Source organism: Petromyzon marinus, chromosome 53, assembly GCF_048934315.1.
Source record: "Petromyzon marinus isolate PM22_M1 ecotype Great Lakes invasive population chromosome 53, UKy_Petmar_22M1.pri1.0, whole genome shotgun sequence".
Lineage (NCBI taxonomy): Eukaryota > Metazoa > Chordata > Hyperoartia > Petromyzontiformes > Petromyzontidae > Petromyzon > Petromyzon marinus.
This window is the reverse complement of record NC_133719.1, coordinates 9,694,380-9,705,170: the sequence shown is the minus strand read 5'-3', so window position 1 is coordinate 9,705,170 and position 10,791 is coordinate 9,694,380. Positions and strand designations below refer to the sequence as shown.

The 10,791-nt window shown below is 50.0% G+C and overlaps 1 long non-coding RNA gene across 1 annotated transcript in view; it reads left to right on the top strand.

Moving 5' to 3' along the window:
* The first annotated feature begins 530 nt into the window (after window positions 1-530).
* The window catches only part of LOC142905413 (uncharacterized), a 106,667-nt gene continuing 96,406 nt past the window's right edge, over window positions 531-10,791 (top strand). The window contains exon 1 of the long non-coding RNA XR_012929579.1: window positions 531-1,187. This is a non-coding gene — a long non-coding RNA (uncharacterized LOC142905413). The remainder of the gene's footprint in view (window positions 1,188-10,791) is intronic.

Sequence of the window (10,791 nt, the reverse complement as noted above, 5' to 3'; positions counted from 1 at the left end):
AGCAGTTGACCCCCCCCCCCTGTTATATCGAATTCTCTCGCGCGGCGATCCCAGATTGCTTTCTGGGTTCTCGGACGAGCTCTTGGAGGGTCGTGCAGGTGTTGGTGAGAGACGGAAATCTCTGAACTACCTTTCTGAGATCCCATCAAGTGACCTCCGGTTTCGCACAACAGAGGGCGTCACTTTCCCACCCGCTCTGCATATGAGAGTAATGTTCATCACATGATACTTCAAACCAATATTTGAATTCATGCAGCTGGAATGTAGCCAGATTTAAATGCATAAACAAATTTAATTTCAAGGATTTATTTTTTTGCGTGTGCGGTCATTGGTGACCAGGCTGAAACTATCAACTCACTGCATTTGAGAGCACGGCGGCTTGTATGTTGAACTTCTTTCACACCGTACGTAGCCAACCGCGCTAATTGGAGGTGCGAGGGTAAAGCAAACTGAACGCAAAATGCAGTTCTCAAGAACTAAGTTTTTTAATCGAGATGATTTTAAAGTTCATAGCAACCAGTGGCTTCCTCATATCAGGAGGAAGAGCGTTCCAGACGGCTGCTCTTGCGAGCACGGCTGGAGTTGGCGCGATGGTTTAATAACAGACAGCTGCCTGGATTCGAACCCAGGTGCTTAGCAGGGAGATGGCTCAGCGATCCTGGCCACCTTCGCGCCCCTGTGGGGGTTTTTTTTTTAATGGGAAACCGTTCGTTATTTCTCTAACGAGTCGACTGGTGGGAAATAAAGACGAGATGGCGGGTGAAGAGGGGTTAAATGGCCGTTTAGCTCTCTGCACGTGCGCTCGCGCGCGCCTTAGTAACAAGCGCTGATTGGCACGTGTACTGCTTAATTAAGTGTTGGCCGTAGCCGGCAGTGGGGTGTAATTAGTAAAACCGGAGCCACGCGCACAGTTTAGGCACCTGCGTAAGGGTTTATCGCTGTGGAATTGTTCACCTTCCCGTCGAGGTCTTTTTATCGCCTCTCCATCGATGCGTTGTCGGGGGTTGTGCCGCCCGGCGTCGTTCGGCACGACGGGAGCTGGAATTTCTTGAATAGGTTCCTGAGAAAAGGGGCTCCCGGCATGCGGAGCGAAACATCGGAACATCGTGTCCAGCTTTTACACCGTTGGACAGATACGCAGCGTGCCCGCGAAAAGAGCTACTACACGCCAGTCGTTGTTTTTGAAGGTATTTGCCAATCGGACGCTGTGGTGCTGTGGTTCTCATTGAGGCTTGACGCTCGCGGCTCAGTGAGACGCGGCGAACAGTTGTTCCAACCGTGTTGAGCGCACCGTCGGGGGTTTTTGAATTTGTATGTCCTATTTGTCGTCATCATAATCATCACCACCACCACCACCGGTCCCCATCATCATCATCATCCATATGCCGAGCTTTGACCTGTGTGCAAGTTTTGCCCCCCCCCCCCCCCGGAGGGATTTTCTCCGGTTCAGTGCAGGGTTATGTTGAGCCAGCTGGCGTTCAGAATGTTTCACAAATACAATATGTACAATTATTAATCGTAATAAAAATAATGACAAAACAAACCGCACTCGCGAAGGTCTCGGGAAGTCTCGAAACTTTTTTTTCCCCCCGGAGGGAATCGTGGTCGGGATGTTTTGGGTTTTCTTCCCCAGGGATCTGCAACCTCCCTCCCTCCTGCACCACCCAAACCCACTATAACTCCGCATAGATACATTCATCGTCCGACTTGCTGTACTGCCCCTGCAGGTCGTGGTGGTGGAGGGGGCGGGGGGGGGCGGTGGTTTTCCGTGCAAATGCCCCGAGCACCGTCCACGTTCCCGCCTGTAAAGTCGTGTGGTCACAGGCGTGTGCCAACACATCCAGCACAGAGACAAACCCCTGTTATCCGTACCCCTATTATCCCACCCCACCTTTTATCCACGCACAACCTGATCGATCCACGCAAACTCGTGCAGATCGATGCTTCCTATTAACCGTGCTTTTGCACAGATAAGAGATTGTGAGTCGGCAGCGGGATGCGAGTGACCCGAATCCACATATACAAGCACAAAGACAATTTCAACCGAGAAGATGGATTCTGGCTTAGCAATCATTGGAAAGATTTGATAAACCATTTCAGGTCTTAATTGATTGTTCACGCTTACAGTGGCTTTCAGACAGCATACATTAAAAAAAAAAAATCGTCTCCCCCCTCCTCTTTTCAGAACATAGATGGACTAGTCCGTCTAAATAAACTGCCAAATCGCTGCGCATGGCGCTAACGTTTTTTTTAAAATAAATAAATACACCGTTTAAAAATAAATAAATGTATGCAAACCGACACACCTGAAGACGACCGTTTGTGTTATGGTCGAAACGTCGTGAGAATTTTTATTGTTTTATATATATTTTATTATTTTGTTGTTTCCCTTCAACGCGACTTTACTGAAAGAACTAAGAATATGAATTACTGCAGTCACGAAAGCTTTAAATCAAAATTTATTCTTATTGTTATCGTAATTATTATGTTTGTTTACACAGGAAAGCCTAATCGAATCTCATGACTGTCTTTTCAGGAGGTTCCTATTCGAGTTTTTCTTTTTGCAGGAGACTGCTATATTCAATCTTGATTTGAAGCTTTCGTGACTGCAGGAATCCATACTCTTTGGTTCCTTCGGTAAAGTCACGTTGGTAGAAAAATAATAGATCACGACAAGCAATCGTCATCAGGTGGGACAACCACAGCAAGAAAACAAACTGATGAAGTAGGCGAGAGATCTGCCGTGGCACGAGGTTATACAGGCCTCGGCAGTAGTGGGGGGGGGGGGAGAGAGGAGGTGGGGGGGGAGAGAGAGGAGGTGGGGGGGGAGAGAGAGGAGGTGGGGGGGGAGAGAGAGGAGGTGGGGGGGGAGAGAGAGGAGGTGGGGGGGGAGAGAGAGGAGGTGGGGGGGGAGAGAGAGGAGGTGGGGGGGGAGAGAGAGGAGGTGGGGGGGGAGAGAGAGGAGGTGGGGGGGGAGAGAAAGGAGGTGGGGGGGGAGAGAGAGGAGGTGGGGGGGGAGAGAGAGGAGGTGGGGGGGGAGAGAGAGGAGGTGGGGGGGGAGAGAGAGGAGGTGGGGGGGGAGAGAGAGGAGGTGGGGGGGGAGAGAGAGGAGGTGGGGGGGGAGAGAGAGGAGGTGGGGGGGGAGAGAGAGGAGGTGGGGGGGGAGAGAGAGGAGGTGGGGGGGGAGAGAGAGGAGGTGGGGGGGGAGAGAGAGGAGGTGGGGGGGGAGAGAGAGGAGGTGGGGGGGGAGAGAGAGGAGGTGGGGGGGGAGAGAGAGGAGGTGGGGGGGGAGAGAGAGGAGGTGGGGGGGGAGAGAGAGGAGGTGGGGGGGGAGAGAGAGGAGGTGGGGGGGGAGAGAGAGGAGGTGGGGGGGGAGAGAGAGGAGGTGGGGGGGGAGAGAGAGGAGGTGGGGGGGGAGAGAGAGGAGGTGGGGGGGGAGAGAGAGGAGGTGGGGGGGGAGAGAGAGGAGGTGGGGGGGGAGAGAGAGGAGGTGGGGGGGGAGAGAGAGGAGGTGGGGGGGGGAGAGAGAGGAGGTGGGGGGGGGAGAGAGAGGAGGTGGGGGGGGGAGAGAGAGGAGGTGGGGGGGGGAGAGAGAGGAGGTGGGGGGGGGAGAGAGAGGGAGGGGGGGGGGAGAGAGAGGAGGTGGGGGGGGGAGAGAGAGGAGGTGGGGGGGGGGGAGAGAGAGGAGGTGGGGGGGGGGAGAGAGAGGAGGTGGGAGGGGGAGGGGGGGGGGAGAGAGAGGAGGTGGGGGGGAGAGAGAGAGGAGGTGGGGGGGAGAGAGAGGAGGGGCAGAAAGTGGACCTCGCGGCAGCACTTGTAAGATCTGAGAGATCGGCTGCAGGGGGGGGGGGGGGGAGAGTGTACAATTCTCAAGAGGGTCACCTGCGGGGTAATTTTTTGACATTCGGGAAAACTCGTCGATCTCTGGCGTGGGCACACGATGGCCTCCTCGTTTTGAACGAACGTCAGCGCACCTTTAATGTCCACCGTGAAGCAGGCGGCTCCACCGTGGCCAGATGTTCACTACCTCGCCTGGTGTGCAGGAGCTCGTGGGTTCGATACCGACCCTGACGCCTGCTGTGTATATTTTGAGATTGCGTGGCTTTCTCTCCCCCCGTGGTCGCGTGGATTTTTTTCTCCAGCTCTTCCGATTTTTTTCCCTCCACGTTTAGAATCAACATCACGTGTTTAGAGCGTTTGGCTGCTGTACATTTCCACGTGATAAGCCACTTCGTTGAGCTATCATTTGTGGCCAGATGGCTTCTGAAAGAGAGCTACACAGCTCATTGGGCCTTACCTGATCAAATATATTTTTTAATAGTTAATACACAACGAAAATAACAACGCTTTCTTGTGTATAGCTGCTTGTCCTTCCCCCGCACCTCCAATTAGCACGGTTGGCTACGTATGGTGCGAAAGAAGTTCAACATACATACAAAACCAGCACCGCCGCCACTTAATTCGAACCCATGAACCTCAGCAACAAGAGGTGAACATGCTGCCGATAAATTAGCACGATCCGTATACGCCACACATATACAGTATGTCTTTTCTCACATCACATCACCCATATCACCAAATCGCAGGGTTATGGCCTTCCCTCACATACGCTTCCACCTCCAATTATATATATTTTTACCAGCACACAGCGGTTAAAGGTAAAATTTAGGGGTAGAATTTGTGCTTTTTGAGATCTAAATTGAAAAGCAATGTTGCCTCCTGGGTTTTATTGCGAACAAGGCTCTGCCTTTACCTGTGGTGGGCCCCTTCCCATGGAGATAAAATCTCCGGTCTGGGTTCATTGACGGCACGAAGTGCACAAAAGCGCCGTTTGTGAAATCTCCGTAAAGCGGGAAGCTTCAATACAAAGCTCAAACTTTTTAGGAGTCGCTAGTCAGACCCTACAAATGAATAAAAATTTCACCGGAAAGCAATAATAATAATGTATTCAACTCGTAACGCAGCGTCGCACGATACGCGCTGACTCTCGGAGAAAGAGAGGCGAGCCATAGGCACGAGGAACCACAGCAAAGCGATGAGCTGACGCCAGCAATTGCCCACGCTCTGTGGCCCTCTCTATATTAAGGTGTTATTGGACAAATGAATGAGTCTACATGTGGGAGAAAACCATAGAACACCGATGTATGCGAGGGGGAAACACTGTATCCCATACAGATGGAGCAGATAGAGTCCATATATTTGCCGTTCTACCAGGGTAGGGAAACTCCTAAATGCTTAAGGGAAGGGAGCCTCACAACATTTGTGCAGTGTTCCACCAACCCTTGCCGCCTCCACAGTTCTGGATTACAGGCCACATGCGTGGCCACCACGGCCCGGCTAAATTGATTAGACATTAAACATAATAAACTTGTACAGGATCCTCAATGCACACCGGGAACCGCTCCTATGTTCACACGATGTTTGTGTGAGGCAATATCTTGTCGCTGTGGAGAAAACCCACAAAGTCTTGAAATCTGACGACACAATCGCTTGAGTTGGCAACGCTGTGCAGAAAGTAGGCTATTGAGAGTCGTTGCTGTGAAGAGTTGAACATCTCACACGGAATATTCCTGGGACACACGCCTTCTCCCTAGGGCAGGCTGAGAGGTGCCATAATTGAGCTGTGAAAACCTAACACGCAGCACAATGCGGTCTCAATCGCGGTTCAAGGCGGCTGTTGGCGGTGGTGCAGGAACTCAGGATGGAAATCCCTGCCCCTCCCAATACAACCCAAATAAAATAAACATCTCCAACGCCTAATTCGCCCCCCTAAAAATGCCACGGTGTTTTTCACCTTCCATTTGAGCACGGGGTAAGTGCTCATCTTTCATATTATATTATATATAACTCTGAAGGCACTGGGTGGAAAATTCCTTATCCCTATAGCAGGGGTGAGTGAGCCTTTTCACACTTCTCCACCAAGTGGAACGAGTTTTATCGACGCGGGGGGGGATGATGATGACGATGATTGGAAGAGGCAAGCCCCAACCGGGATTTGAACTCGTAACCTTCCAATTGTGAGCTTCCACTCGAGCCATCATTATATTAATGGGGGCGGGGGGGGGGGGCTGAATGACGCAAAACCATTCCTGGCTCGTCTTATCCATGTATGATCACAGACAACAGGAAGCACCGATCCATGGTTAATATAATGAATTGTACGGCGTCGTGCCAAACACCCCGCGGGTACAACCCGAAATCCCACCAGAGAGATATACAGCAAAACCACAACAATCTACCCGCAGTATTAGAATCAATTATAATAAGTGATTTATGTTTACATGAGAGCCAGAAAAAGAGTCCAAGAACACATGGGGAAGAGGGCCTCCAATGACTTTGTTTCAGGAGGGTAGTGCTACATTGTGTTGTAATTCTTTTGATGACTTTAACATGTTTTATTTCAACATGTTTTCAGACAATTTGTGACGAGTGGCTCTGAATGCTGGAGGGTTGTGAAAGCAGACAACGCAATGGTTGAGGCCTAACGCAATGGTTGAGGCCTTCCACAATGGATGCCTCAGAAATATCTATGCCGTATATTTTGACCAAATTATTTTTTCCAATCATGAATCGCACTTGAGGACCCGAAGTCCCGGGAGCATCACAAAAGGAGATAAAACAAGAAAGACTGCGATGGCTAGGCCATGTCCTACAAATAAAATTGCTCCGATGTGGATGCCTCCAGGGCAATGGAAACTGGTGGAGGCCAAAAACCACCTGGCGAAGAACGGATACCGAAGAACTTGGTCAGAGAGGAGACAGCGTGCAGCCAAGGACAGGAGGTTGGCGTCAGATGAGCGAAGGCTACGGGATGGGTTGTGGCGGTGGAGCAGGTCAGTGAGGTAGGAAGGGGCCTGGTTATGAAGGGCTTTATGTGTGAGGAGGAGGATTTTGAATTGAATTCGTTGTGGGACCGGGAGCCAATGGAGGTTCTGGAGGACAGGGGTAATGTGGTCACCGGTGCGGGTGTGAGTGAGCAGACGAGCAGCAGAGTTCCGGATGTACTGGAGTTTATTTAATGTTTTGGTTGAGGTGCCGTATAGGATGCTGTTGCAGTAATCGATTCTGGAAGTGATGAAGATGATATTCGTCCACATTTTGCCATGCCACCTTGTGCTTGCAAGCCAGGGTATGGCAGCCCAACACCTCGGGGAAGGGAGTTGGCGATCCACCAAACCTTTTGCTCCACAGTGCTGGATTACAGGTGTTCAAAGCCACCGGGTGGTTGGCATGGATATCAGACAAATTTGACAATATGGGCTCTGGTACAATAAATGTCACTGGATATATTAATTTGCAAGGCAGTTTTCGTTCAACATAATTGCTAATTATATATGCATATATATTTCCAGAATGGCACAGTAATATTTGGATTCGTGAAGCTTCTGAGCATAATAGCATTCAACGATTTGCATGTTGAACTTCTTTCGCACCATACATAGCCAAGCGTGCTAATCGGAGATGCGGGGAGAGGACATCAAACTGAAACACAAAAATCAGTTCCAAAGAAATGAGTTTGTCAATCTAGACGATGACGATTTAAAAGTAGCTCTCAGTGGCTTCCTAATATCGGGAGGCAGAGCGTTCCAGACGGCCGCAGAAGTGCATCCGAAAGCGCCGCGTGATGCGGTGGACCACCGCCTTTGCTCAATGTTTAGCCAAAAGCCGCTGCTGCGAGGATGACCGATACTGAAACATTCCCAAAGATAATGAAACAGGGTCTTGGCGGGCGGGCGGGCAGGCGTTGTAGTAAAGCAGAGGCATTTAACAACGAGATCGGTTGGCGTTGCTATAACTATGCCGGGGCGGTGGGAGTTTGTATGGGGGAGGAAGATATGGGGGAGGAGGAGAGAAACAAATACGAGGCTGTAAAGCCACGTCAGGTGTAAAGCAGGGAGAGAAGTCGATCGTAAGAGGAGAAAGGGGAAGTCTAGTTTTACATGAAAATAAACATCTGTGCACGCGTGGCATGACTGAAGGTGAACTGTCAGACATCCTGCATGATAGGCATGTTTTCTTTTGATAGATGCTTGTGTTACCATTCAGTGGTTTGTCCACTCAGTTCGCTGGCATGTTTTGAATTGTATTTTCACTTGATGTAAAATATATTTATTTCTTGGGCAACATCTTCAAATATATATTTATCTTTCTCAAATCTTATTCCAATTGCGCTGTACCGCGCGCCACGCCACGAGATCGAAGGGTCCGTTCGGGAATTCTGATCACAGCGGCGTTTCACACTGCGTTAAGAGAACGCCACCCGCGGAAGGGGATATCACACAGCTACTACGGAGATCCTTTCAAGCGCCAATTTTTTTTTTTAAATCCATTCACTTGGCGGGGGGGGGGGGGAAGAAAACTTTCCCAACCGGTTTGTGATCCGCGCTGCACAAGCAGGCGAACCACGCTCATTAAAAACAAGAAAACAAGCAAATCGAGAGCCACGGCGCAGTGAATAACAGCGTGAGTATACACACACCGGTAAAGTCACGTATGTGGAAATAAAATTAATTGAAATAAAATAAAATTAAAATAAATCACGCCGTTTAATTTAATTTAGTTACATTTTATTTTATTTCTACATACGTGACTTTACCGAAAACACCAATGAGTATAGTTATTTCTGCGGTCACGAAAGCTTAAATTCTATATTACACACCGCAGTGTTTACGCCAACTCCGGCCAGTAGCCCAGGCGGAGTTGAACAGGAGCCGGCTTTTAAGCGGCGGGGCAGAATAACAGCTGGCGAAGGAGAAACCACAAATTAGCAACGCGATACGACACCACGTGCAGTGATCGTCGAGCGGCAGAGCTTGCACCGCTGTGAATAATGGTGGGCCGGGTGTGGCGGCGTGATGTTAACTCCGTCGCCTGGTGTGCGGGAGGCCGGGGGTCCGCTCCCGACCCTGATGCCTGTTTTATTTGGAGTTTGCGTGTCTCTCTACCCCGTGGTTGCGTGGATTTTTTTTTCTCCGGCTACATTTAGAATCGACGTCGCGCGTTTATATTTGGCGGCTGTACATTTCGACGTGATAAGCCACTTCGTTGAAGCTACCATTTGCGATGGCCAGGTCTCTTCTGAAAAAGAGCTATACATATTATTTGGGTCTTTCGGTAAAGTCACATTGATAGGTTCAAAGAAAATGATGTTTTTTTTTTACAAAAAACTAAAAACTGTTATTTTCTTTGAACCTATCTACGAGACTTTACCGAAAGACCCAAAGAATATGAATTCCTGCAGTCACGAAAGCTCTGAGTCAAGAGCCATACAGCTCAGTGGGGCCTTACCTGGTAAACATAAAACAAAATTGTGAATAAAAAAACCTGAGTTAAACGCCCGTACTTTTTTTTTCCACCGATCAAAGCGCACCGGCAAAATACCCAACCGTCCGACCGCAAGACGAGCCTTCCAGATGTCTTGGGCCACGTGCTTGTTTTTGTTGCGCCTGGCGGCAACAAAAGACCTCGTGGGCTTTTTGTTGCCAATGGCGAGGCGGCTCGGGGGGGGGGGGGGCGGAAGCGGCGGCGGTTCTACCCGAGGGCCCGCACCGTCGGGCGGTGTCGTCGTTTGTCCCCACACCATCCCCCCCCCCCCGTGATCTCTTTGGCGAGGACGTTCTTGGTCACGGAGGGTTTTCATTCATTTATGTCGCGGCTTGCGGCCGTTGCTGCTCACGTGGGGGGAGTCCTCCCGCGGGCTTGGACGCGACTCGTTTCGTGCTGATGAAGAGATTTCGCACCTCGGGCGGGTATTCGCCCGCCTTTAAATTATAACACACACACACACACACGAACGTGTGGATTTGATTGAATTTTGATGGGATACACCTTACGGAACGAGTCGCCAAAGGCCGTTCCTCAATGCCTTTTTCAGTCCACTTTTATTTTCCCACCGTCTCTCTCCGACACCCTTTTAGTGGCGCAAGTAAAGGCGCAAGGCTTGGCCCTGCCAATTCCCTTTCTCGCGCCACCGCTTGCAGAAGGGCCTCCACTCAAGGGAGCTCTAGCGAGCCCCCTCTATATGGAACTCTACAGAAGCCCCCCCCCCCCCCCCGGCCCCCGGAGAGAGGGTATTTTGGCCTACTTCTCTACGCTGTCCAGTGCGTCTTCGAGGAGGTGGGAGCACCGCCACTCTCCTCCGCCGCTCACGTCCGGTGTCCATATGAATAACCTTGTTATAATAGGATAATAGTATATTGTTATGATTATAACAATTAAAGTGGCCGTAATGTGTGGAGCCCTGATGGTATAAATCAAGGCTGTGTGCGTCGTACTGTGAGACATCACCACGATGCTTGTTTGCCAAGGAAGGCCTCGCCGAGTCTCGTGACTTTATTTTCAGGAGGGTGCTGCCACGATTTCGCAGTAGGAGGCCATGGTTGATGTGCATAATGCCAATGGAGTAAATTTCGGGTTGATTTTTCAGGATTGACATGCAAGGAATACTGGGGGGGAAGGACTGATAATGTGGTCACAATAGTCTTTTGTCGTCTAGAAATCACGATATGCGTGTTATTATTACTACTACTACTATACGCTCTTTGGGACCTTGTTGCCAGTATAAAATATGATGAAAACTAAGAAGACGGTTTACCCTTTCTGGCGATGAATTAGGTGTGAATATGTTCAAACGCCAAAGAGATACATTTAGCAAGGCACACATACTTGTGGCACAACATGCAAACAAACATAAAAGCTATTCTTATTTTTAATAATTTTACTGTAAGCTGCTTTTTCATAGGCTAATAGCTGCCAAGGTCTCTCTCCTCATGTAGGCCAGGTGCTAGCATT